The 27,457-nt window shown below is 40.9% G+C and overlaps 1 protein-coding gene and 2 pseudogenes across 4 annotated transcripts in view; 2 read left to right on the forward strand and 1 right to left on the reverse strand.

Moving 5' to 3' along the window:
• The first annotated feature begins 2,436 nt into the window (after positions 1-2,436).
• The window catches only part of FRS2 (fibroblast growth factor receptor substrate 2), a 62,665-nt gene continuing 37,644 nt past the window's right edge, over positions 2,437-27,457 (forward strand). For both annotated transcript variants that reach the window (XM_080935343.1, XM_080935342.1), the window contains exon 1: positions 2,437-2,564. The gene's annotated coding sequence lies outside the window, so the exon portion shown is untranslated. The remainder of the gene's footprint in view (positions 2,565-27,457) is intronic.
• On the forward strand, positions 11,478-11,680 carry LOC308434903 (snRNA-activating protein complex subunit 5-like; annotated as a pseudogene). The gene has a single exon. The product of its transcript is annotated as an snRNA-activating protein complex subunit 5-like (transcript).
• Positions 12,266-12,702, reverse strand: LOC308434904 (large ribosomal subunit protein uL15-like; annotated as a pseudogene). The gene has a single exon. The product of its transcript is annotated as a large ribosomal subunit protein uL15-like (transcript).

The raw sequence follows: 27,457 nt of genomic DNA on the forward strand, positions 1-27,457 counted from the left end.
TTTCACCTCCACCTCCACTCCCACCCCCCACTCAGAATCACCTGGTTCAGTTTCAGTACAAATCAAAAAGAATTCCCCTATTAAAACTCAGTTTCCCCGTTTTTATCTCCAGTGGAAGGAAAAAGATGAATAAAAATGTTCCAAAATGTAATTTAGTTAACAGGAACTATTTTTTCTCTTCCTTTTTTTTTCTTTCATTCTCTCCCCCGACCCCCCCGCACCGCAGGAGTGTAGCTCAGTGGTATTGGCTTCCAATGGCCTCAGAGACAGACTTGAACCCCCAACCCTACAAAACTAACTCTCCCCTCCTCCCAACATGAACAACAATCCCAAGCTGTAGATTTACCACAATTAAGAAAAGAATATGCAAAAGGTTGGCTACTAGAATGCAGTAGTTTTACTCCGCGTTTTATCAGAAGTCCTGGTTGAGGAGGAGGGACTCTTAAAGCTTGGATTGTTCGGTCTAATCCTTGAGTTACAAGCTTTACAAGGTCTGGGCGTGGCCTGGTAATTTGCATCTTTAATAAATTTCCAGGTGATGCTGAGCTGCGGGAGCCGGGGACACACCTAGAGAAGCACTACCCTGGGTAAGTGAAAGGTTGGGGATGGGGCCCAGCAATTTGTTTAACAAGCCCTCCAGGTGATTGCGATGCACTTTCAAACTTGCGAATTGCTGGCAGCGCGGTGAAAGCATCTGAGGACACAGATTCACTTTTAAATCCAGGCTTCGCCGCTTACCAGTTATAGGACAGTCTGTGATTGAGGGTTTCCTGCACTACGTCTCTAGGCTGTGTGTGTGTGTGTGTGTGTATGTATGTGTGTGCGCGCGCACGCGCGCGAGCCTGCCCTCCCCCCCAACCCCGCGCGCACACGTGTGCTTGTGCCTGGGATTGGGGGGTGGGGATGGTAAACGGCTGGAGACAGCCTAAATTTTGTCTGTGCAGGCTCAATTTTTTTTTTTTTTCAGTCTACTAGGAGGCATGAAAGGCTGCTTGAACTTGAGAATTCTGGAAGTATTTGCAAACATTTCTGCAATTACATAAAACACAAGGCAGTACTTTAAATAAAGCAAATAGTGATGGGATTGTTTGCATCTTAAATTTGTAATAAGGGGTTTTCTTTTACCCTGCCTTTCTCAGAGCAGAATGTTTTAAAAGTCTTCCCTGCAGTATTTAGCAAACACTATGCATACTAAAAAACTCTTTTCTTTTTCTTCCTTCCCTCCCTCCTTCCTCCTCTTCTTTTAGGACAAGAGTCTTGCTACATAGTCCTGGCTGCCTTTGTCTGGAAACGCACTGTAAAGTCTAGGCTGGCCAGAAACTCTCCGGACTCTGCCTCAGCCTTTTTAGACTGCTGAAAATACAGAAACTACCTCTCCAGGCTTGAGCTACACCCCCCCCCCCTTTTTTTTTTTTTGCCGGGCTTCACTTCAGGCTGAAAACCTGCCTTTAATATTTGATGCGTTTCTTGCTTTTGTGGCAGAGGAAATCTTCTAACATAGTTTCTCTTCCCTGCCTGCCATCCGACTCTATAGATCCTCAGACTGTCTTTGGTCAGTTTCAAAAGTGCCCAGGTCGTCCCTATTGCTTGTTACTGGTTAGGTATAAGAACTGAGTGGATTTACTCAGTCCTAAATACTCTGAAATGTTTACCATGCATTATATTATCTTTAACTTCTACAATCCAGAGATGAACACATCAGACCAGACTACACACACACACACACACACACACACACACCAGGGTGAAATGTAAAGAAACAGGATTCTGGCACTAAGATTAGAGAGTTCTCATCTCAGCCTTCGCTGAAGGTGCAAAGGATGAGCGATACAGGGAAATACAGTTTGGCTCCCGTCTTTGAATAAATTGCAAAGTCTTGTTCGGGGCAAATGAGAGTTCTACGCATACCACAAATTAAAGTAAAACCTAGAGCCAGTATGTGTGGTAAAGTTTGATACCTGGCTGTTTTCCTTCCCTGTAAAGCACAGACGGAAAAAAGAAGCACCAATTTCCAAGAGTTTGAAGGTTATTAAAAGAGTTAAAGCCGCCGAAGCGCGTAATGAATGCACTGCCTACCCTTCCTTCGATAAATGTCAACTGCATTTTCAAACGGGACAGAAGCTAGTAAGGATAGCACCGCGGGCCCGTCGGCAAGCCGGGTGAATGCACTGGGCTAAACTAGATTCTCCGAGCCTCTGTAGAATTTAGATGGCTGCAAGGGAACGATCCTAACAGCCATTAAAATAAGGAGTGTTTGTCGCCGCCTGGGGCCCGCGGGACCACAGGGGTTAGCGAGGAGCCCGGGGGCGGGTCCGCTGGCGCCGGCGGCCGAGGCTCCGCCCCTCCCGGGAGGGCTGGCAGCTCCAGCCTGGGAGCAGTTCCGGTGCCAAACTCTGCCCTCCCCCGCTCCCCCGGAAGTGCTTGTCTAGGGTTCGGGCTGGAGAGAGGCCTGGTAGACACAGGCGCCGAGGCTCCGTCGGCTCCGAGTAGGGGGTCGGGTCGGGGAGAGAGTGAGGAGCTCTGCGGCCGCCACCCTGCGCCCTCGCAGCGCCTTGGCGCAGACGGTGAGTAGCCGGGGAGGCCGAGCAGGGCCTGAGCCGGGCGGGCGAGCCTCGGACCCGGCTGTCCGCTGCAGGTTCAGCTGTCGGGGTCCGGGAAGGGGGTCGTCGGCCGCCGTGGAGCGCGCGCGGCCCGCGGGCTGGGAAGAGGCGCGATGCGGGGCCGCGGAGTGGGCGGGGTTCCCGGAGCCGCGGCCGCCGAGGGGACTCTGGAGCGGGGCCGGGCCGTCCTTGCTGCGACCCCCTCTTTGCTGGGGCAAGTGGACTCGGTGCCTCCGCTGTCGGGGTCTGTGCACCCGGACGCCGGGGACCGGGACAGCCAGACTGCCCCAGACATCAGTGCCCGATTTTCGTCGCCTCTTGGGTCTGTCCCCCCCTTCCCGGCTCAGTAATTATCCTGTGTCCCAGGGGTGTAGTCCGAGGGTGGGGCAATCCTAGTGTGGATGCTGGCCATCTCGTGCGGGGCTTCTCATCTAGATCTGCGTCAGGGTTCGCTTTGGACTCGGCTCGAGACTTAACTGGGTCTGGATGCTAGGGTCGGTCACTGAGGCAGTACCGTTCCTCGAGAGGTCTTTGCTCACTTGAAAGTCGAAAATGTTGGGAGTTGCTTCTTCAAAAACAAAGATTAGAGGAGAATTAGTAGATTTAGATGAGTTTCCCTGTGTTCTTACTGACGTTAAAAAAAAAAAATGCTATTCTCTAATCAGTCTTCCAAATTCCTGCGATCATCCGAAGTCACAGTTGTAAGAGTTCAGTCTTCAGCCGGGACATTGCACAAGTTAACTGCAAAGGGTTGCAGAATGGTATTCTTTTCTACCCAATTTTGTCTACTTTCATACTTGGAACTGTCATTTCTTGAGCCGGAAAAAAAAATTGTCCTCAGTTTCTCCTCAGAGGTTCTTTGTGTAGTCCAGCTATTGCAACTCAGAGGTTCCCACAGCTGGACAGAGGTGTTTGCTGATTTAAGCGTATAAAGTGTTTAGCTCCAACACACTGAGAATTTCCTAGAGAAGAAAATCTTGTAGGCACTGTTAGTAAACGGAGTCTAGGTGATAAACTACCAATGAAAGGTTTGTAGGATATAATGAGTTATTTTCCGATTTTATTGAGTTTTAAATTATAATCAGATAGTTTATTTGTTGCAGATGATCTTGTTGTTGTAGCGTCAAGTATACACAAGTCTTCTCTATAAAACTAGTGACATTATCTGCACTTCTTATGCTTACATTAGGATTTATACTGTTTTGTTTTTGTCTCGTCTGTGTTTCTTTCTTTCTTGTACTTATCCTCCCTCCTTTCACTACTGGAAGGGAAGATAGTATCATGAATGAGGGGGATGATCCGGAGCGACAAGTTCCATAAACTGTCTTATGCAAAAAAATAAAATAAAATAAAAAAATTCTCTGTGTGTGTAATGCCAGAGGTTCACATTCCTAGACTACCCATCGCCATGATCATGATCAATATCATTATCATTTTGAGACAGGGTCTCCTGAGCCTGGAGCTTGTGCTTTTTGCTGGGGCCTGTAAGCACCAGGGACCCTCCTGTGTTTGCTCCGTGTCCCCATTCCAGGTCTAGTGGTTATAGGCACATGCCCCAGCTTCTAGTTTTTATGTGGGTGCTGTAGATGTGTAGATACCAATTCAGGTCCTCATGCCTGCTCAGCAAGTGCTTTACATGTGAGCAATCTCTCCAGCTCCCCAAATCTGTGTCAAGGTTGTTGATATTAAAGAAAGGGGATGCATTTTCTATACTTGTGGGAAAATGTGAGGCTAAATTGCACAGTGTTTAGACTCAGATAGATGCAGTAGGTTCCTAGTATTTGAAGTACTCATTGGTTCAGAGCCCAAGATTGGGATGTTGAATTAAAGTCTGGGAAATGAGTCAAGTCAGATTTGATTATGTATTTGTATTCTGGATACAAGGAAAAACTATGTGTTTTGAAGGAAAAACTGTGGGAGTTTTAAAAGCAAAAGAAAGTGGTGGAAATCAGATACTTACAGGCATTGTAACTTAACTATTGCTCAAGTCAATTAAAATAATACTGAGCATTTTCTATGCATCAGACTTTTAGTGAACCATGTAGGGAAAAACAAAGATAAAGCCATTATAACTTCATATTCATGTTTTGATAATTTTCCAAGGCATGTTGAAAAAGTGAAGTGTTGAATTGTACTGTCTAGGAATATTAAACCTCCTCTAAATTGGGACTTAATTTGGAGGGAGGTGTTGAGTGCTTCATGAAACATACTGTGCTTAGCACTCTGAGTCACAAAGATTAAGTCTGACTTTAGGAATTTGAATCTAGTGGGGATGTAAGATATTTGTACAGAAGTTTACAGTATAAATTAATATCTGTCTGGATAATAGTAAGCTACTAGTCAGGCTGACCCTGTTCACAACAAATGAAGACTCTGAAAACAAAAAGTATATGTAAGTTACTTACCCACATTGATGGGTTTAATCTAAAATTTGGGCTTGTACAAAAGCGAAATGTTTGTTATAGTGTAAGTCATATGTTACAGCACAGAGGCACGGGGTAACACTGAGGGTAGACCACTGCTATTATGTGTTAGTACTGTTATAGTTGTGTTTTCTCAAGGACTTAAAAGCTTCTTTCTTTTGATACAGGGGTCTCCGTGTGTAGACATCTCTCTGAACAGTCAGGATACCATCATCTCAAATATGTCCGTTAACTACCATAGAGTTACGTGGCTAGCAGAGCTGTTTGCATTTGAAGCCAGCCTTGTCTTGTCAGAAAGCTGGTGTTTCTGCTTCATGGTACTAGGTCCCAATAAGTTTGTACTCTATATTTAATGCAGTTTCTGAGACAGGACTGACCTTGAACTTCTCACCTGTGGTCTCCTTCCTCTGCTTGGGATTACAGGCATGTCCCTCCATACCCTACTCTTAAACTGGCAATCTTAAATTAGTTGGTGACTGAGGGTTAAACTGTTCTAAAACAAAGACTCAGGAGGTCGGATTTGTGGATAAGGAAGGCCTTTCATATTAAGAGAGCGACAATTTTGGAGATGAGAAGGCTCATGATGTGGAGAAAAAGTTAGTGTCCCAGATGACCTGGATGGTTTGTTTTGGAATTAGAGATGAAGCTTGCAATTTAAGTCAAGGCTGGATTGTGGAGCATGTTTAGATGCTATATTTAGAAGCTCAACATTTTGAAGAAAACAAGAAGTGTGTACCTTGCAATAGTTTAGTGTGCAGAATGATTTATTATGGCACACTATTAATATACTGCTGTGCATACTGTGAGGGATGCTGGGGCAGCGAGAACAAGGCCCCAGCAGGAGAGGAGAGCTTAGAGGAGCCGGAGTGAAAACCTGTATTCTCTAATGTGGATGTCCACAATTGGACTGTTAGCTAGGAATATGAGCAAGGAGTTGCATAATTAGGTTTCATTTTTTAAAGATAGGGTAGCCTTAAACTCACAGTTTTGCCCTAATCTCCAGAGAAGCTGTGATTACCAATGTGTGCTATCAGGCCAGGCATGCTGAGGGTTGGTTGGTTTGTTGTTTGTTTGTTTGTTTGTTTATTTATTATACTTACACACAGGAACTATTTAGAAGCTTTTGGCAATGTTGGTTTTCAGTTCAAGAGAGAGGTTAGAGCTATTTTATATATAGAGAAAATACAAATAGATTATTCAGATAGATATTGAGTCTGTGTAAGGAGATGAAAGTGCCAAGGGACTGAGTAAAGGGAAAAGGAAATCAAAACAGCAGAAGCAGAACCTCACCTGCATTTAACTGCATCTGCTTAAAATGAAGAGAAACAGTCAGGAGACTGTTGTGTGCAATGGATAAGGAGTTTGCTAATCTGGGTTGTTTCTTTGAACTATAAATTCAGATGGAGGAGAAAGAAATCTGTTCATTAAAATTCCTGTCAAGGGGCTGTTGATGACTCAGCAGGTGAAGGTGCTGCTGCCCTGTCTCATCACATGGTAGGAAAGGGTGCACTAGCCTTGCTAGGTGTTCTGACCTCCACATGCAGGCCTCGGTGACTCACCTGTCTTCGAAGACAGACAGACAGACAGACACATACATTCGCACACCCTCCTTACAGCCCTCCCCCAACAACTAACAACAGAATCAAGAAATAGAAATTTCTCGACTTTGCTGGCAAGACTGTTGTGCCATGTTTAGTTTCCAGGGAGCTCAAGCTCTTTGGGAGTCTTTGGGCATGTGTCTAGTGAGTGTTGTGTGAAGATTTAGAAGGAATTGTGGTATTTCATTTATTTTTTTGTGTGTATGAATTTCATTTTTATTTCGATATTAAGAACCTCTGATATTCAAAGACATTATGTGTGCCTGTTAATATAGTTAATATTGCCTTTTGTAAAATGGTATCTATATATTTTTCCCTTTGGCTCTTTTATAATACCATTTTTATGATGTGGGAGTCAAGCCCAAGACTTCAGGCATCTCAGGAGATGTACCAAGCTTTGTTTCCAACCCAATAGAAGTACTTTTGATTAACATGAATAATTTTATTCAAATGCTCTGATTACCATAGAGGGATGAAAGATCAAGATACTCATATCTATCATATATGTGGAGATTATGTTTTACTTCAAGATTTTTTTTTTAGGAGCTATGAAATCTGTGAGATTTCATGTCTTTGCATTTTGGGTAGTTAAATGGAAAAAATGTATTTTAAGATGTAAAAGATCATAATAGTTTGCAGAATGAGGTTCAGGGTTGTAACTTTTTAAAGACAGGCTTGTTTTTAGTCAGAGTTGCTGTAGAAGCATTTATTTTCTTCTTAAGAATTAACATCTTTAGCTTTTCAAGAATATGGTTTTCACTGCATCACAGGTGCTGGGAGATGTCCAGAGAGCCCTACAGCAGTGTGTCTGGGGCGGAGGGGGGGGGGTGTGCTTTGTCTGGGATGGTTGGTTTAGTTTCACTGAGCTTGGTATTAGTGAGGCAAAGGTCAGGAGTTCCATTTAGCTTTAGTCTGAGTAATGGCCAAGGCTATAACCTCTCACTCCTACAAACTGTCTGGGAACTGCTCTGGTTGTCATTGGTGTCAAGAGTGGCTAGATGAAAGTGCACTGTGTGCCACTGGGAGAGGGTAGCTTGGTGGTTGGCAGTTACTCTAGGACATACAATCTGAGTTAAAATTCTTCATCTGTGGCTTTCGGAGTCCGCAGACGTCCTTGTTATTGCCGAGGTTAATAATTGTTCTTAGCGTGCACTTTTGCTGCTTTCCTCTTGGAGCCCTAGCCAATGGACCTGTGCTTCTCATAGGCTGATGTGTGTAAAAGTGTCATGTCAGTCTCTGATACTATTGCCACTTGATTCATGAGAGGAGAAATGTAGTCTTTTAAGAATAAACTTACTGAATTTAAAAAATAATCCTATTTTCCTAAAATTATCATTTACTAGTTTTGAAGGAAACACATTAGTTCTTTGATGAAGTCATAATGATCATATACAGTTGGCTTTTTTGTTTTTGTTTTTCAGGTAGCCCCTTATGTAGTACAGGCTGGTCTTGAACCCTCTACTAGCCAAGATTGTCCTGAAACATGTGACTCTTTGCCTCATCTTTCAGTTGCTTATTTTATAGGAGTGAGCCACCATTCCTGGCAGGAGAGACAGACAGATGGATGGATCGGGGTGGGTGGTGAGTGAGCTCTTGGCAGAATAAGAATTGGCAGTGCTCTGTTGGTCTCTCTACCCCTTTTAAAAGATGATGGCTCAGTGAAAACTCAGTCTTGGCTTAGATAGTATTTGAGGTGTTGGAGAAGACTGTTCATCTTATCTATTTATGCACGTTCAAGTTAGGTTCAGGGTACATTCTATGCTGCTCCCCTGGAGGAGTGCATTGGTGATTCCAAATACTATGGAGCACAATCCCGATTCTTTCCCAACTAGTACTTGCGGCACTTGCACAAGGAGCCATGCAGACCATCTGCAGGCGTTTACTGCGAGAAGTGATGGATTGCTGGCATGGGAATGCTGGTGGGGTGCTGCTTTAAGTCATCACTGTTTATCAGCTAACAAGATAAGTAGCTCGCCTTTGACATCGTGGAACAGCAGAAACTGGCTTTCCTTTCTCCTCATGCAGGAAAGATAGCTGAAGCTCCAGTGAGGAGAACCTTTCATTCACTGTAGCAAGTAAATCCTGTGCACATAGAATACGAGTAATCAAATGGTCCCTAGTGAAGGGGAGAGAGTGTGGGGCATGGTGCACTGTGGGCCATGCAAGTAGAGGCATGGAAGTCTCCCTTAGGATACACAACTGTTAATGGAAATCGTTGTCTAGATGAAGCTTACACGCCCTTGCTCACTTAGGGTGGGGGAGGACACAGGGCTTTAAGGCACAAACTTACTCTAGGCAACTGAGTTAAGATATTAACATTAGTTTTCTTTGGGTACTTGAGCTTGGGCAATTAAAAAAGCTAGGTGATGTGTAGAGATCTTTGAGTTTGTATTGAGATACCTAGGACAAAATGTTGACACTAAGTTGAAGCAGCGAAAGTGCCTTAGAGGTTTTGCTGTCTTAGATATTAAAGATGGTGTGGGCGTAGACTTTTCCTGTATATAACTATTTGTGGAAAACCAAAAAGAAAAATCATGTGTAATTCATTTATTTTAATAATGTTGAGGGTTTTTTTTTTCTACCAAGTATTCCCAGTAGCAAATGAGTTGGATGAGTACCCCAAAAATGTAGGGGAAATAGCCCAAAATACTTTTTTTATAAGTTGAAAAGTCTTTGATATCTATAGTCTTATTTTCCTCCCTCCCCATCTCTCTGTATTGGTGGAGCTATAGATTGAACCCAGAGCTTTGTACATTGTAATAGTAATTACTTAATTTGTAAATATTTAACATGCACAATTAAAGAACAGCTCCTTTCACAATGTGTCACAAGGATTAAACTCAGGTTCCCAGGTTTTACCTACTGATCCATCTTGCGAGTTATTTTCTAAGTTGAGGTTCTCTTGATGTCTTGTTTGTTTTCAGACTGGCTCCTGATACAATCACTTTGAATTCATGATTTTCATGTTCTTCCTCTTGAGTTCTTTGTGACTGTGTGTGCACGGTTGTGTGTGTGTGTGCATATGTGCATGTGTGTGTGCGTTCAGGTCATATCATGGAAGTTCTATATTGTCTTAGCTGGCTAGAAAACTTGTGGCAGTCCTTCTGCCTCAACCTCTCAGTGGTGATTATGGGCATGAGCCAATCTGTTCGACTTCCATGATTTTATTTTAATCTTTGTGGCAGTTGTATTTTGTTGAAATTGCTGTTAATGGTTATATACTTGTACTATTAAGTGTACGAATAACATATCCATGATTGCTGGCTAAAACAGATTACTGAAAAGGTAGTAATTCCAGTGTACTTATATATTATAGTATATTTATATGTGAATGTAGAGACAATGTGTATATTTGTATAATAGTCATAATTGTAAATAATTGTTGAGAACTTAAGGCTTTATGGAAGGAGTTTCTACTATTTTGCATAACTTTAGCTCTTCTCATAAAGAACTTTTATGTAGCAAAGAAAATCTGCAGCAAGTGACAGAAGTTAGTGAGGAAGATTTTCTGGTATCAGCTCAGTTCTTTTTCTGGTTGTTAAACAAGCCCTTAGGATTTGGATAATTGGATGGAGAGTTGGCTCAGCTGTTAAGAGCACTTGTTTCTCTTGCAGAGGGAGGACCCAGGTTTGATCCCGAGCACTCACATGGTGGCTGACAACTGTCTGTGTAACTTAGGGATCAATAGCCTCTTGTGAATTCCATGGGCGTCAGGCATTGCAGGCACACATACATGTAAGCACAACACTCATGCACATAAAACCAAATCAATAAATCCAAAAGGTTTGGATAATCAGAGGAGTGACTTAATTATATTGATATGTTGATACTGGGGTGTAATGCTGGTTAATATTTTCCTTTGGGCTAGTGAATTAGTAGAAGCTGGGCCCTTATCCAGACTCCTTTTTCTTTCTTGGGATTTCTGTCTCCCACTGTAGCACCGATAGTCTCGACCTTTGAGTCGCTAAGATCACAGGACTATGCCACCTCTACCTTCTATTCTGAGTTAGTGCTAGAAGGAAGGACTTGGGTAATGAACAGGTTAGACCATGGGTCTATCTACTGCTTGATGCAGTAAGTAGTTCTTGGACAGTACTGTGTTTCAAGAGCCATGCTAGTCATTGGATAGAAAATGAGTTTATAGAAAATGATTGTCCTTTTTCTTCCCTCCTTCCTCCCTTCTTCCCCATTTTTTTTCTTTAAACTGTTTGTTTGTTTGTTTTTGAGACCTGGTTTCTTTCCATAGCCCTGACTGTCCTGAAATTTACTATGTAGACCAGGCTGATTTAAAATGCAAAAATCCTGTCTCTGCCTCTCAAATACTGGGTTTAAAGGCCCGTGGCACTCTCCCTGTCTTTTTATTATTATTATTACTGTTGTTGTTATTATTATTATTAGATTTATTTTACACACACACACACACACACACACACACACACACTGTTACTGTCTTCAGACACACCAGAGAGGGCATCAGATCCATTCCAAATGGTTGTGAGCCATCATGTGGTTGCTGGGAATTGAACTCAGGACCTCTGGAAGAGCAGTCAGTGCTCTTAACTGCTGAAGCATCTCTCCAGCCCCGCTTTTTTAAAATTTTAAGGTAGGGTCTCACTGTGTAACCTGGGTTGGCCTGGAATTTACTGTGTAGCCCAAGCTGGCCTAGTACTGGGGCAGGCAGTCCTTCTCAGTCTCCCACGTGCTGATGTAGGTGTGCTACTGTGTGGCTAAGGCAGATGTGTGTGATAGAACACTGTCTAGTGTATTATATCAAGCCATTGATAAATTTGAATTAAATATGCGTAAGAAAATTCTATATGGCAGTTGAAGGCAGTGCTCTTAGGAAGTGGAAGAGGATGTTGAGTCGACTGCAGGAGCTCTGAAGGAGAGGAGACCCTGTTGCACCTGAAGGCGGCCCTGCATGACCAACTGAACCGTCTCAAGATATGTTGCTGCATGTAGACAATGAAGTGTCAATCAAACCACACTGAAGCTGAACACAAGGAGCTTAATGGAAGAAGAGGAGGAGGAAGAGGAGGAGGAAGAATCTGAATTGTAAAGAGTTGACAAGGGCTAGGGTTAGTTAAACAAACTAAATTAAGTACTTTTACGCACTGAGCCACCTTCCTGGACCTGACTTTGCTTGAACTTCTGATTGTCCCGCCTCCACCTCTCAAGGCTGGGATTTTAGGTATGTACCACCACACATAGAACATTATACAAGTGCATAATCTCTGTTAATATAGTGTTGGGGATTAAGCACCAGGTTTTGGACATGCTAGGCAAACACATTACCATCTAACTGATCATCAGATCATCAGATCACAAAAGAGAACAGAACTCTAAAAGTGCAATAGGATTTAAGAAAATGATGCTAGAGATAAACCCAGGGCCATGTTCATGATAGACAAGCACTCTTACCATTGAGCTACATCTCCGGCCTAGAAACAGAATTTAAATTTAGTGTTCAATAAATAGTAGTCATTGTGTGTCATTAAGTACATAGTTTTATTTAAACTTCATAATAACAGAAAGCTTTGAGCATTACATACAAAGATTTCATATATGATATATTGAGTATATAATTGAAAAATTATTTGTGGGAAATCACAAACAGACTTATGATAAACTTTTTTTTTAGCATTTAATTAACCTGGTAGCTTAAAGCCATAAGAACACAAGCACCTCCAACACCCTTTATCTTCTCTTCAGCTCTTCTGCCGAAAAAGTTGGCCTTCACGATGACAGGTTGCTTAGGGAGCTTTCCCTTCCCAAGAACTTTAGTAGCCTGAACGAACAACATCAGTGATGGGAGCAGCTCCAGTCTTGTTTTTCGCTGCGTTGACCCCTGTCTGCTTGCTGACCAGTGTCCATAATTCATCCAGTTGGGCAGAAGCTCTGGTTCCTCTCAAGTGCTAATGCCTCATACCAGCTTTGTCAAAGTTGGTCCTGTGGGGATGCCGCCTCCAGCATTGCCACGGCCTCCTGGGTGCTTGTGGTGTTTACCTATGTGACTGTGGCCGTGGCTTACGTGGCCCCCGTGGCCCCAGAGTTTCTAGGTCTTCTCAGTCTGGATGGCATGGTGGTGGCAGGAAATAAAGGGCGAAGTTTTTCTATATTGCTGAGATTGAAATCAGACATTTTGTCTCAGCTTATGGAGTAGCTGGGAGTAAAGGCACCTGTCATTGGGCAGAACCACATTTCAAAAATTTAACTGAAATCTGTATCCTCTTACTCAGTTCCCCACATAAGGTCAAGGGCTTTCTTTTTGGATATGCCCTTTGAATAAAATTCTAGGCTGCCTTTTTAGCATAATACATAACCCACGAGGCATTATTTGTTGAGTATCCTAATAGTGTTCTTTTTTATTATAGGAGAGAACATGAGTAACTTTTGTGTATTATACTGTAAAATACAAACTTTCTGTAGGCATTTGTTTGTTTTGAGATGACTCTCCTAATTTTTGACTCTTTGACTGTTGGTGTGTACCACTATCCTGAGGTCTCCTGAGTCTCTTTGACTGTTGGTGTGTACCACTGTCCCTGCTTCTTTTATTGTGTCCTTGTCTATAGGAACCAGAAGATAAATGTTGGATCTTCTGGAGGGAGTAACTGCAGTGTGAGCCGCCTGCTGTGGGGCTAGGAGCTGAACTTCGAGCCTCTTGAAGAGCATCAAACAATTGTAACCAGAGCCATCCCCCCAGCCCACCTCTTCTGTTCTTTTAAAACTGTCTAAAATACATCAAAATTCATAACTGTAGAAAATGGGCTGGGACCCAACAGGATGGCTCAACCAATGAAAGGTAACTGCTGCCAAGCCTTATGACCTAAACCTGACCCTTATGCTAGGAGAGAACCTACTTCTATGAGTTGTCTTCTGACTTCCACATCTCTCTCACACACACATACACAATACTTTTTTTTTTTAAGTTAGCCTTTTGAGTCTTTTTAAACTTTTCATTAAAAAGTCTCTTTTTACTTATAATTCATCAGTTTACCTAATTATAGTAACAAGTTGACACTAATGGGTATAGGAATAAGAAACTGGCTCTTATTAAGCAACTTGTTCATTTGGTAAGAGCAGAAGGTGGGACACTAAGAAAGCAGTTTACTTAGAATATTGTACCAGTGCAGGGAGTCAGGGGAGAGCTGCAGACCTTTATTTCTGCAGAAGGGTCAGGTTGACATTTTAAAAGGATTTCTACTGAATTATTATTCTGATTTCTATCTTATATTTTAGAGACTGAGGTGTCAGGAGCTCAGTAACCCCCAAAGTCAAGTAGATAATAATGAATCAGGATTTGTACCTAGATCTGCATAGGTTCAAATATCTATGTATGGTTTTACATACTACAGAGGTGCTGGATGCCATTTAGGTCACCATTTCAGTCATTACATAATTTTGAGTGTCTGAAAGACTTGGGTAGCTTCCTTACATTTGACCTCTATCCTTAATCCCCTGTTATTTTATTCTTTAGATCTTGTCTTGACGTCTGATTTTTTTTTTCTTTAAAAAGTAAGGGTATATTGTGGGGTAAAAATTAAACATAATTATTTTTAAAAATAATGGTCAGGTGGTGTTGGTGTTTGTATCACCACCAGGCAGGTCAGATCTCTGACTTTGAGGCCAGCCTGGTCTTCAAAGCATGTCCCCTCCCACCTCCCCGATTATGTTGGACATGGGTGTATGGGGACTATAGCTTAAAGACCTTGTAAGTGAGCTGGGTGTAGAAGCAATTGAAGTAAAAGAAAAGACATTATTATTCCTGTTGAAATTTCTTAGTGGTTTCGGATCTGATCAGTTTCCTTTCTCTGTTTTCATCTTTGTTTATTTGCTAAGCATGGGTTAATTTGGGCTTTAAGAGAGCTGTGGCTATAGGTGTGTGCATCTCTGTTCTTAGAGTGCTGTCTTCCTCATCTGGCACACCAGCCTTTTCAGTATTCAGAGCCCAATATGTAGTTTTGGTTTGCATTTTACTTTACTAGGACATTTAAAAAAGCAAATCACTCTTATTTTATTAATCTTGAATTGAGATTCAGAAATTTTTTTTTTTACAAAATAGATTTTTTTTAAAGATTTACTTATTTTATGTATATGAGTACACTATAGCTGTCTTTAGACACACCAAAGGGCATCGGATCCCATTACAGATGATTGTGAACAACCATGTGGTTTCTGGGATTTGAACTCCGGACCTCTGAAAGAGCAGTGCTCTTAACTGCTAAGCCATCTCTCTAGCCCCCCAAATAGATTTTCTATTTAAAACTTTTATTTTAGATTTATTTTGTTATTTTAGGTGTATGAGTATTTTGCCTGCATGGATATATGTATAATGTGTTGGAACTGGAGTTACAGACATTGTGAGCTGCCATGTGTGTACTGGGAATTGAGCCATCGTTCTCTGTAAAAGCAACCAGTGCTTTTAACCTGTGAGCCAACTTTACAGCTCTTAAAACTTTTTTTTCAACTTTATTAATGTTATGCTTATGAATGTTTTGCCTGCCTGTGTGTATGGACACCATGCTTGTGCCTGATACCTATGAAGGTCAGAAGAGGCCATCAGATCCCCTGGAATTGGAATTAATGATTGTGAGTTACCATGTAGGTGCTGGGAATCAATCCCAAGTCCTCTATAAGGGAAACAAGTACTCTATATCACCAAGACATGTCTACAGCTCCTAGATTCTCTATTTGGAAACAGTTATTGTTTATGTGATTATTGGGGGTGAATGGGTGCCATGGTGCATGTGTGGAGGTCAATTACAATCATTTCTACAATTGGTCACATGACCTTAGCTGATACTTATAACTACCTTCCAGTTCCAAAAGGTTAAAGGTGCATTGGCATGAAGGTAGGAAACATGGTAGTAAGCAGACGTGGCAACTGGAACTGGAAGCTCAGAGTTGAGGGCACCACAAGCATGAAGCAGAGAGTGCAAACTAGGAATGGCACATGGCTTTTGAAACCGCAAAGCCTGCCCCCATTGCACTTCTTCAGCAAAGTCATACCTCCTAAACAGTGTAAAAAGGCCATCAACTAGGAACAAGAATGCAGATGCCTAAGACTTTGAGGTGGGGTTGGGGGTTGTTTGAATCAGACCACCACAGTCCCCTAAATGATTTAGTCTAGTTTCAGAAGTTCACATAGTCTTTCACAGTCTCAAGAACACTTTTAATTTTAAAGTCCAACGTCCAAATTTATTTTGAGATTGTAAGTGATTTCTTAACTGTAACTCTCTTAACTGAAAACTGAAAAGCAAATCAGATACTTCCAACATAGAGTGACAAGGAATATACATTGCTGTCTGAGAAGGAATGAATAGAAACACTGAAAAACTGCTGGACCACAGTAAGACAAAACCCAGTAGGGCAACCCCCAAATACTGTAGCTTCATGTCTGCTTTTGAAGGTGTTAGATGGCTCCATTCCTCCAGCTTTGCGATCACCTCTCTCATGCTGCGTCTGCTCCCTATGTACAGTTGTCCTTGTCCTAGCTGACCTATAGCACCAACATCTCCGATATCTTGGGATCCTCATCCACCCAAGCTTTGCTTTCATGACTTGATGCAGTGGCCTTGCAGGGACTCTTGATTTCTGGCTTCTGTGGCTCTCTGAAACTATGGAGGGGGTTCCATGACTCCTTTGTTCATGTGACAAGTTAGAACTCTAAAGTCAGCAACACCTGGGTCACACTGGCAGGTTCAACTGCAGTTTGGGATAGACGCTGGCCCTCTTCAATCATACTTGCAGTGGCTTTTTATTGTTTCTTTTTAGCAGTACAAAATTCATCAGGCCTTATTTTATGAGTTTAGCTGGATGAGGTCTTGCCCTAAGGTCACCCTTCCCTTTATCTCAGTGCAGATCAGGCCTCCCCTTAATATCCTTGTCTCTCTGCAAGACTTGGCTGCAACATTGTTCCTGGTGTTCTTTTTCCCTCTTCAAACTGTCCATGTTGCATTTCTTTTTGCCTCACTTTGTCTTTTTCATTGTAAACCTGCCTCCTCAGAGTGATTCCGAACAACCATGTGACAGAGTAGTGTTAGGCTGTCTTGAAATCTCTGCCAAAGAAATGAGTCCATTACTTCAAAATTTAGCCTTCGGCAAGTTCTTAGGATAGGGGCAGAAAACAGCCTCATTCTTTGTCGGAACATCACAAGAATGATCTAAACCAAGTGTTCATATTGTTGCCCTCTGGAACTTCTGGAATTGGCCTTCACAGTCTCTGTATCTCTCAGCACTACTGCCTTCCAAGCTCATGTACGAGGGTGCTTTATAAAGCTCTACTTGAAGTGCACAAACACTTTCCTAGTCCAAAGTCTTCCCCATTTTAAAAGTTTTTTTTTTTTCTTTTTTTAATTTAGGTGTTCTTCAAGTTGGGATTGAAAAAAACCATTGTCTTTATACATGAACTTTAGTGCTTCTCTCTGTGTGTGTACATATTAATCCCTTACATGTGCTTATAATTAATATAATTGACAGTGTTCTGATCATATTCAGTACTTGAGGTTTCTTGAGCTATAATTAGTAAAATTTAAAAATAGCAGTTGGTAAATTCTGAAGGTTTATTTTCTTTGTAAATATCAGATACACAAACACATAATTATGTGGCACCACTTGTTTTAAGTATACCTTTGATTCATGAGTCTTTATGGAGGGGTGTCACTAATCTCTCAAAGGGTTGGGGTCTTGATTTCTTTTGTATGTACCAGCTAATAATCTTTTGTTTCCTAACTTACATTCAAAATCTCTAAGACCATGTTTAGCATGTACTCATATGGAGGCTGGAGGTTGAGGGGTTGGTTCTCCACCTTGTGAATTCTGGGAATTGAGCTCAGGTCAACAGGCATGGTTGCAAGCATCCTTACTACTGAGCCATTGTGAGTTTTGTGATCAGTGTTTGGGGCAGCAAAGCCTGTGGAGCAGAAAAACTGGAGAGAAGTGTGTTAGGACGGAAGAGATGGTGGCAGAATGAAGGTTGGTTTTTTCACTGTTCTAGTCGATTTACATTAATGATAAAAGCTGGGGAGGAAGTGAGAAACAGGAAATATGTCATTAGTTCTATCTAGGGAACCCCAATTTCTGGATTGCCATGAGCTGAGGTCTTAAAGGAGGTTATAGAGAAGCAGAGGCAAATGAGAGTGAGTATAATTGTCTGATTGCTAGAGTCCGAGGAGAAAGGAGAAGGAGTGGAGAGGATTTCTAGGGCTAAGAGTATATAGGGGTAAGTGTGAACACACGCACACAAAACTGGAGTAGTTCTTTGTAAGGATTGTTATGAGGAGGAGGACAGTAACATCTTTATGTTATATGGACTCTTGTTTATTTTTTGAGACACGGTTTCGCTGTAGCCTTGGTAGTCCTGAAATTTGTAATGTAGACCAGGCTGGCTTAGAAATTCAGACATGGGCTAGAGAGATGGCTCAGTGGTTAAGAGCACTGACTGCTTTTCCAGAGGTCCTGAGTTCAATTCCAACAGCCACATGGTGGTTCACGACCATCTGTAACGGGATCTGATGCCCTCTTCTAGTGTGACTGAAGACAGCTACAGTGTGCTTATAATAAATAGATAAATAAATAAATATCTGCTCGCCTCTGTCTCTGGAGTGCTAGGATCAGAGGCATGTGCCACTATGCCTGGCCACATTGTGTGGACTTTTAAAGAGTACTCTGACCAGTCTTCTCTGAAGTGAAAACACACAATTAGACAGTGTTCTCTGTTGGTTTAAAGGTGTCCAGTGTTGGTCTCACTGAAAGAAGTACTAATAATTCTATCTTTCTCTAGTTTCATGGTAGAGCAAACAGAGTTGACCATCAGATGTGTCTAAATTTCTGTGAGCATCAACAAGCACTTCATGCCCACTTCTGCCTTGGTTTGCATGTGTTTATTTCCCTTTAATGTAGCTTAAAACTAGGAATGAAGTTCCTGAGGCTTTGAGAGGAATAATGTTGGCAAACTGAATTTTGAAACTAAAGGCAAATTAAGATACTAATCAAAACAAAGAGATACAATTCCTTTAGAAAAGGATCTTAAGCCTGCTGACATTTGCAAAACTAGTGTCTTGTATTTATATAAACTTTAGATAGGAATTGCTCATTTCTTTAAATTGTTGGCTTAAAAATAATCGCTACATTTGTGCATTTTAAAAGTTGCTTGTAACACCCGTGGACATGCTGGAGCTCAGCCTTTGCAGATATTCGGGTATCTGTCCTTTTGGTCTTACTCTGCCTTACAGCATTAAGGTAATTAAAGTGGTTTGCAGAAATCAAGATTCCGTAAACTTCCATTAAATGTCGTATGCATTTAAAGTATCACTTAAATAATTCTTAAACCTGTTCAGATACATTGCCATCATCTGAATTGAGCCACGTGTGGCTAAAATGACAGATTATCGCCCCTGTGCTGGTGATCTTTAAGTGATCCTATTGCATAGCCAGGATCCTGTTAACTAAACAATGACTTTTCTCTCAGATTTATCTAATTTTGTTTCATTGTGTTTGTGTTCTCCACAATTTGTATGAATTTTGCCCACCAGCTCATGTGCTTTTTATTGCCTCCTGAATTAAATGTATTTGTTTTGCACTCAGACAGCTCTTTTTTTTTTTGGTTTTCTTTTTTTGTAGGAACAATCTTTTATTGAGGCCAAGGGTTCATCAGTCCTTCCTTCTTGGCTGCAGTTTTCTCTTGGCACGGATATGTGTGCCCACCCTCTTTTTGATGAACTTGAGTGTGCGCTTGTCCCTAGACACTTTGAGCAACTCCATTGCACACTGCTTGTAGGGAGCAAAGCCCCATACCTCCCGGTACGGCCATAGGAAGAATGGCGGCCAGGACAGGAAGTCTCAGACAGCTCTCAACATTTAAACATTTCTTTAGGGCACAGAGTAATTTTTTTTTCTTTTTTTAAAGATTTATTTATTTATATATAAGTACACTGTAACTGTCTTACCCGAAGAGGGCATCATATCTCATTACAGATGGTTGTGAGCCACCATGTGGGTGCTGGGAATTGAACTCAGGACCTCTGGAAGAGCAGTTGGTGCTCTTAACCACTGAGCCATCTCTCCAACCCCCGTAAATTTTCTTAATTTGTCTTGGTAATTTTCATACTGTCATGGATGTTCCTATTGTGACAAGCAGGTACTGAATATAAGTTAAGTATACAGAAATCTAAGTAGGTTAGAACTCTGCATTAAAATTCCTTGAACTTCAATAGATGATACAGAAAATAAATCAGTTTCAATGTCATGAGTGATTTATAGTTTTAAATTATCTTTGAGAAGTCCAGAGTTCTGTCTGACAGAAATCTTACTTCGAAGTATATGAACTGATTTTTTAGTTTACTGCTTTTAGGCCTTTTGTCTCATTTTTCCCCCTAACAATCTTTCTGTGAAACACAATACATCTTTTATGCCCCCTCAGAGAAGGGTTATACTATGAAGTTCACTTAGCTAATATCTTAGAGAACTGGAATTATTGTTTGTTGAGACAGATAACCCAGGCTGGCCTCATACTTGATCTTTTTAGTATCTACCCTTGAACTCCTGGTCACCATCTCTCATATGAGTATTACCATGCTTAGTTTATATTGTTCTGGGATTCAAATGCAAGCAAGCCTCTACCATTCTAGCCAGACAGTCTGCCAACTGAGCTAAATCCACTTCTTAGTATTTTTGATTTGAACTAGATTTTCTCACCTTGAACACTGTTTTGAAATTTTGAACTATATATATTTGGGAGAGGGAAGGAGAGGAAAAGAGAGAAAGACACACAGAAACACAGAGAGACACAGACAGACTCTGTTCTACACATTATAGGATATTGGATAGAATTCTTGGCCATGTCAGGCTTGTGATAAGGGCAGAGGTAGGTACCCTTAGGATCTTTGAGTCCCCTAGATAGTATTAAAAAAAAAAATGGAAAAATCAACTATTTTAGAGCCAGTTCAGTCTGGAGTCATTCATACATAGTTTTTACGTTTTTATTTATTTATTTAAAACTGTGTGTCTGTGAGCTTGCATGCTTGCCTGAGGAGATCAGAGGTGTTAGATCCTCTGCAGATGGAGTTTGAGTTGTCTGGTGTGTGTGTGTGTGTGCGCTGAGACTTGAACTCTAGTCTTCTGGAAAAACAATATGTGTTCTTAACTGCCGAGCCATCTCTCCAGCCACTATGCATAATTTTGACAGTCAACAAACTAGGATCAAACAAAGATTGAGTGTAGGATTGTAAATGACTAACAGCACCATTATTTGTGGACCTCCAACATGAACCTGTCCTTTTATTAAATGAAGATCTGTATAACACCTTTATGAGGCATGCATTATTGGCTTTCTTTTTATAAATGCCTTGCTGAAGCATCTAGTGGTTAGGTAACTCCAGTAAGGCCCAAGCTAGTAAATAATGGAGCCACTGTTTGAACAGTTTGAGTCTAGATATCATAGATATGTCAGGAATATTAGCTGGACTGGGTCTAGACTATAGAAGCTCTTGAAAAGTTTGCAGAGTGGGTATTGGTAGTGGTTATCAGTTCTGTTCTTCTACCATGTGGGTTCCAGTGATTGAATTCAGGCCTCAGATCACCAGGTATGGCTGCAAGCACCTTTACACAGTTAGCTATGTTGCCAGCCCCTTGACTGACTTTTGATGGGAGGTTGTCAGTGGGGTTGAGGGTGGGTGTGAAGACTCAAACAGCATGAGTTTATTAATTTAGAGAACTTGATACATGAGTACTATTTCCCAAGTTTAAAACACAGAGTTTACTTTAGGATTTGTAGTCATCAGAGACTCTAGGAGACATGGAGAGAAAAGTCATCTCCATACTACTAGCCTTAAACCACTCTTAGTTAAGTAGGTTTGTTAAACAGGTGTCAGAATGGCTTAGTGAAAATGTTTGCTGCCAAGTCTAGTAACTTAAGTTCAGTCCCTTGAGCCCACATAGTGGGAGAGAGCCCATTATCTCAAGTTTTTGGATTTCCATACGTACACACACATGCACATGCACTCTCGATGCACACACACAGGGGGGAGGGGGAAGGAAGAGAGAGACTATAAGAATAATGAAAAGGGCAGGTCTGGTGGTGCATGCATTTAAATCCCAGCAGAGGCAACTGGATTTCTGTGTTCAAGGCCAGCCTGGTCTACATAGTGAGTTCTAGTTCAGCCAGGACTATATGAAAGAGACCTTGTCTTTTATAAAGAAAGTTACCCTACTTTGTAGAAATATCAACAAGCAATAAAACAAGATACTGTTACCATAAGTGGAAAACTGATAAACTTACTCTAAATAGTTGGCAGTGTCAAAATTAAAGAGAAAATGCCAAAATACTGGTATTTTAGCTGGGTATTATTACCTGAAAGTTCTTTGCAGCCTAAGTCAGTGAGGTGAGAGCGAGAGAGGGAGCTCCTGTTGTATATTCTGTGTTTGGGTAGATACTGAGATAGATGACATTACCCCCACTCCTGTCTCAGTCTCCTAAAGGTTAGACTTACATACATGCACCACCATTCCTGGTCCTCCAAAGCATCTCACTGAACTATACTTGCCCTTCTTGTGATGATGGGAAATTACTGAGTGCTTGCATAATGAAGTGGAATGAATCATGTAGGCATTTTGGTGTGTTAGATTGCTACCTAAGAGCTCCCTGGACATGATTTGTCATACTATGGCAGTCTAATAAGCAAGATAGCTACATTTAGTAGTAGACAGTTTGCGCATAGTGCTTTGGAAATTAGAGCTTTGTGTATCATTTCTCTGCTTTTCCAGTGGTGGGAAAATAGCATTTATTATGTAGCTAACTTTGGAATGTTAGTTCCTTAAAATAAAATGTATAAATAATACGAATTGGCCTTTGGTCCAGTGAAGGCACATTTTCCCAGAGTAGGGGAAATGCCAAAGCATTAAGGTGAAGAGGGTGGTTGAGAGAGGGAGTACCTTCATGGAAGCAAGGGGAGGGGGAAGGAGGATATGAATGAGGGGGAAAGGGGATAACGTTTAAAATGTAAATACAGAGGATATCTAATAAAAAATAGGCACTAATCTTTTTAACCATAAGATAAATTGCTGAATAAACACAGGACCGTTTTCCATACTAGAGACAAGTTTTGATCCATTGTACTAGTGAGCAGTGTGTCTAACAGGTTTTGATTTATACTTTTAAATGTACAGGTGGTTTTAGTTAACATCTAAATAAGAATACCACTTTAAAAGACTTGTAGAAGAGCATAAAAGTTCTGTTATACATGGAACTATGCTTCTGCCAAAACTCAACATTTTGAAGGCAGATAGCATCCCAGTTCCAATTTGAGATTGGTACAGAAATATCCTAGGGCTGAGAATAGGCATAGTAAGTGGTACCAACAAAAAAACGTTTATGTATTTATAATGGAAAGAAAATCCTCATTGTGCTTGTACAGAAAAATATTTTTTCTGTACAAAAAAATCTCTTTTCCAGTCACCTTTTAGTTTGAGAAGTGTCTCTTTTAAGCTTTTCTTATTTTATATTTCCTTTAATATTTTTATATGAACATAAAATTTCCCTTAGTACTTTAAGAAATTATAAGACAATAAAGTTGTCTTCATATGTCTTTCATTTCATCTCAACACTGTTTGAATTGGCCGGTAAGACATACTTATTTTGCGTAATTTTCTCTTCATGGAGAAGTTACTTTTAGTATTAACACGTCTGGAAATTATTTCAAAATTTAACTTATTGTCTTACTTGTAATAAGAGTTCTAGAAGTCTTGAAGGCTCTTCTTTCTGTAACTCAGAGGCACTTGCTTTTGTTTTTTAATTGGTTCCTGTAACATTGAATTGGTTTGATCTCAGGTCCTCCATAAAATTATAATCAATTTTTTATAGTGTCTCTAGTCTGTTAAGGATTTAAAAATAGTGCTGCAAATCAAATTATGATGATAAATTTGGGAAGAACTGATACATGCGCTTTAGTGGAAAATAGTAAATTAATACTACTAATAACATAAATATATGTTAAGTAGAGACTGTTAAATAACTGTTAGTAATCTAACCAGCTTTTAGAGTAAAACTTGGTGGCACCAACTAAAGTTGTGATCTAATGTATAACAATTATGATGAGCAGAGGTTGGTATAGCCTCTTTCTACAAAGTTACACTTAGCATATATTACATTGCTCATCTTAATAATTTTATATATAATAACCTGTTGTGTATGTGTGAATTTCACAGAGTTAAAAATGATAAAGAAGGCTGGAGAGATGGCTCAGCAGTTAAGAGCACTGGCTGCTCTTTCACAGGTCTTGAGTTCAATTCCCAGCAACCACATGGTGGCTCACAACCATCTATAAAGGGATCTGATGCCCTCTTCTGGCATACAAGCATACATGCAGACAGCACTCCTACATTAATAAAAAAATACATAAATAAATACAATTTTTTAAAGTTAAAAAAATGATAAAGACCTGCCAATCTGTGAGGCACCTCAGCAGATGTTATTATCGATGATTTTATATATTATGAGAGGTGAACACTATTTCAAATATCTTTTTGTGAGATTATAAAATAGTTACCTAATTTCCCTCTTCACTTTCTTCCCTCCAAGTCCTTCCACGTAACTCCCTTGCTCTCTTTCAAATTCATGACTTTGTTTTCTTTAATTATTGAGGTGTGTATGGGGGGGTGCTGATTTGTTCTTACTACAAATATAATTCCTTTGATAATGAAATTTTAGATATTTGTCTAGCACATAGTCAGGATGGCGTGCCCTGAAACTCACAGTTATGCATCCACACTGTGTGACTGCTTAGCAGAGTGATTAAGAGCATGGATTTAAGAGGTCAGGCTACCTGTATTTGATTCCTGTTTCTACAGCTTAATTAGCTGTGTAACTTGGGTAAGAGAGCCTTAATATTTTCACCTATCAGATATAGTGTGTACCTATGCTATAAAGAGGATTAAATGAATTGCAGAGTGTTTCAGACAGTCGCTGGCACAGTAAGCCCTGTGGAAGTGTTGGTTAAATAAATAAATGTCTTGAAGTTACAGTTTGTGGAACAGTGCGTGTCCTTCCCCTGGACTGTTCTGCAGCCCTGCCATTGCCATCACCCACCCCACTGTGCTGTCTCAGCAGTGCTTTGGCTCTGGAGGCCTTCCTTCACTTTCTGCTCTAGTGTACTCTTGCCCCACCTTTGTCACTGCTTCCACCACCATTAAAGATCACTAAGTTTGAGGACTTGCCTACATGTGACTTTGGAGGCTAAATGCAGTAATTTGAATGGCATGGGACGAAAGCTCACTCGGATCCGTGTAAGGTGCAGTTTGAACTAAGCTCTGGTCCTCTACTACAGGCACTTTGTTTTTGTATCATGTCACATCAACTTCAGGGGGCCAAAGGGCATTCTTGTGGTTCATTTCAAACTCTACCCGTCCCGCAGCAGGCACAGATAACCAAGGATGTCAACATCTCCAGGAGGGGAATTACTAGTGCCCTCAACATGTGTAATGATTGCTTAGTTATTTTACACTGTTGTTGTACAGTTGATGAGTGAGTCAGTCATGGGTCACCACCCTCTGTTAATATACTGTAAAAGGAAACCTAGGCACACAGCTTTTATTTCTATATGAAAAGAGCTTGTTAATTGAAAAAAAATTAAATAAATTCTGATGTAGTTTGTGGTTTTAATCTTGTGCTTTGAAGTGTTTTCTTTTTTTAGAATCAGGTTCTTGGTTTAGACTGTAGAAGTATGCTAACTAGATTATATTTAGGTGGTGAATTTGTACCCACAAAATGTGGCTTTTAAAAGTTGCAAGTTGTTATAGTTCTTGCAGATAAGATTCTTTCCTGTTCTTTCTCATATTTCGTATTTATATATTTTCCGTAAGGAGGCCTTCAGTTGTGTCATTTGACATTCACATTTAAATAAAGCTTTAACTACACAAAATGTAAAAATGTTTCTTTGACCTGAGTTATCCATAATTTCTCAGGTAATTGTCTCGCTTTAAGTGTGTCGGGGTCTGAGGGGAGGGACAGGCAGACTGATTTCTCCTGCCACTTTGTAGACTCCTTAGCCGCTGTCAGGTTGTCAGGCCTGTGTCAAGTGCCTTTACCTTTCATCCCAGCAGCCCTCCTTTCATTTTTGTAAAGGGATTCAGGAAGAGTGCTGGGGTCAGTTATGCTTGAGAAAGGCCTGCCATCCCCCTTTTTTTCAGTCCTTTAGGAATATATGTATTTTTGACTCACCGTAGACCTTACTGGCTTGGAACTGGCTATGTAGACTAGGCTGGCCTCAAACTCACAGAGACCTTTGGCCTTTGCCTTCTAAATTCTGGGATTAAAAGTGTGCGCTACCTTGCCGGGTCTCTTTATAGGAATTTTTTAAAGGAATTTATAGGTATGCCAAACAGAAACTCACAACCACATTAGTTGTGAAATTGGATGGACAAGTAAATACCTTTGCTACTGCTTCCCATCTTATTTGCAGGGATTTAATATCCCTGACCCACCTCAGCACTGTTTCCTTCTAAGTCTCCTAAGATGGTGTAACTGTGCTAACACAGTCTGTCCTTCCGCCACAACAGTTTTCATAGTGAGAACCTGACCTTTCTATGGGGAGTGATTTTGGAAGACACTTTCCAGAACCTTCCATAAAAGTCTGTTTCGTTGTGCTTGTTTGTTTGAACAGATTCCGCCTAGGCACTGTGGAGATGGCAGCTCGGTGGTTAAAGTGCTTACCACTGGGTATAAGGACCGAGTGTAGGTCCCAGCTTCCATGCACATGAGGGTAGGTGTGATGGTGAGCTGTGTGTGACTGGATCCACTGAAAGCTGCCTAGCAGACTGGTGGATCCCTGAGCTCTGGGTTCACAGATCCTGCTCCAACAAATTAAGATGGAGAACAGTTAGGAAGACTTCCAGTGTCACCCTCAGGCCGTCACACACCCACATACATGTATGCCCCTCACATGCAAATATAAATATGTGTATGCACACCACATATACACACACATTAGAAAACAAAAGATACTGTTACAGTTTCCCTTTTGTACATTTCTGATGAGTACCTGAGGCTAAGGTAATTCTGTAGATCCCCGAGACCATTTCCCCTTTATTTTTTTGATATTACAGTCTAGCTGTGTATACTGGATGTCTACATTATATGATTATTTGGACTGTGTTCTAAAGATGTGAATAACACTGCTACATTCTGATACAACTTTTAGCTTATGACAACATTAAATATTTGCTAAGTGAATGAAAATGTGCAGCTTTATTGATTGAATAGCCTAATTCTGGGAACATTTTGTCATTGTGTCCATAATCACTAATGATTATCAAAAGGTGTCCAAAACGTGTATCTAGTGCTTTTGTTTGGTACTGGCAATCAGACCATGTTTGGATCAGGCATACAGCACGAAGCCTATTTGTGCTTCAGTTTATTTACCTCTAAAAACAGTGCTTGCTAAGTAGTGTTGTGATGTTGACTACATCTGAAGTGCCTACTGGTGCCCTACGCAGTGTCTTCTAGTTAGTCTTTTTTAGCTTTATGGAAACATTGTCTGCTGTGGCAGTATTAGAATCTGAGTAAAAGTAGACATGAAATGGCAAATCTTACTTGTGTTTAAAGTATTTAGCAGCTTTAAGCTTTCGTGTTTGGAATGATGTTCATCGGCAGATAGGACATTTAGATGGTAACTTAAATTAGGAGATGAAATATGCACTATGTTACCTATCACTGTGTGACTTTGACATGTTTAAGCTTTCAGTAACTCTGAGGTACTGTTGGTCTGTAAAACAGGCATGGTGTTAGTAACCACAGAATTTGTTCTGGGAGTTAGCAAAGCAGTGTGTAATTTGCTGTTCTCTT

Source organism: Micromys minutus (assembly GCF_963924665.1).
Source record: "Micromys minutus genome assembly, chromosome: 22".
Classification (NCBI taxonomy): domain Eukaryota; kingdom Metazoa; phylum Chordata; class Mammalia; order Rodentia; family Muridae; genus Micromys; species Micromys minutus.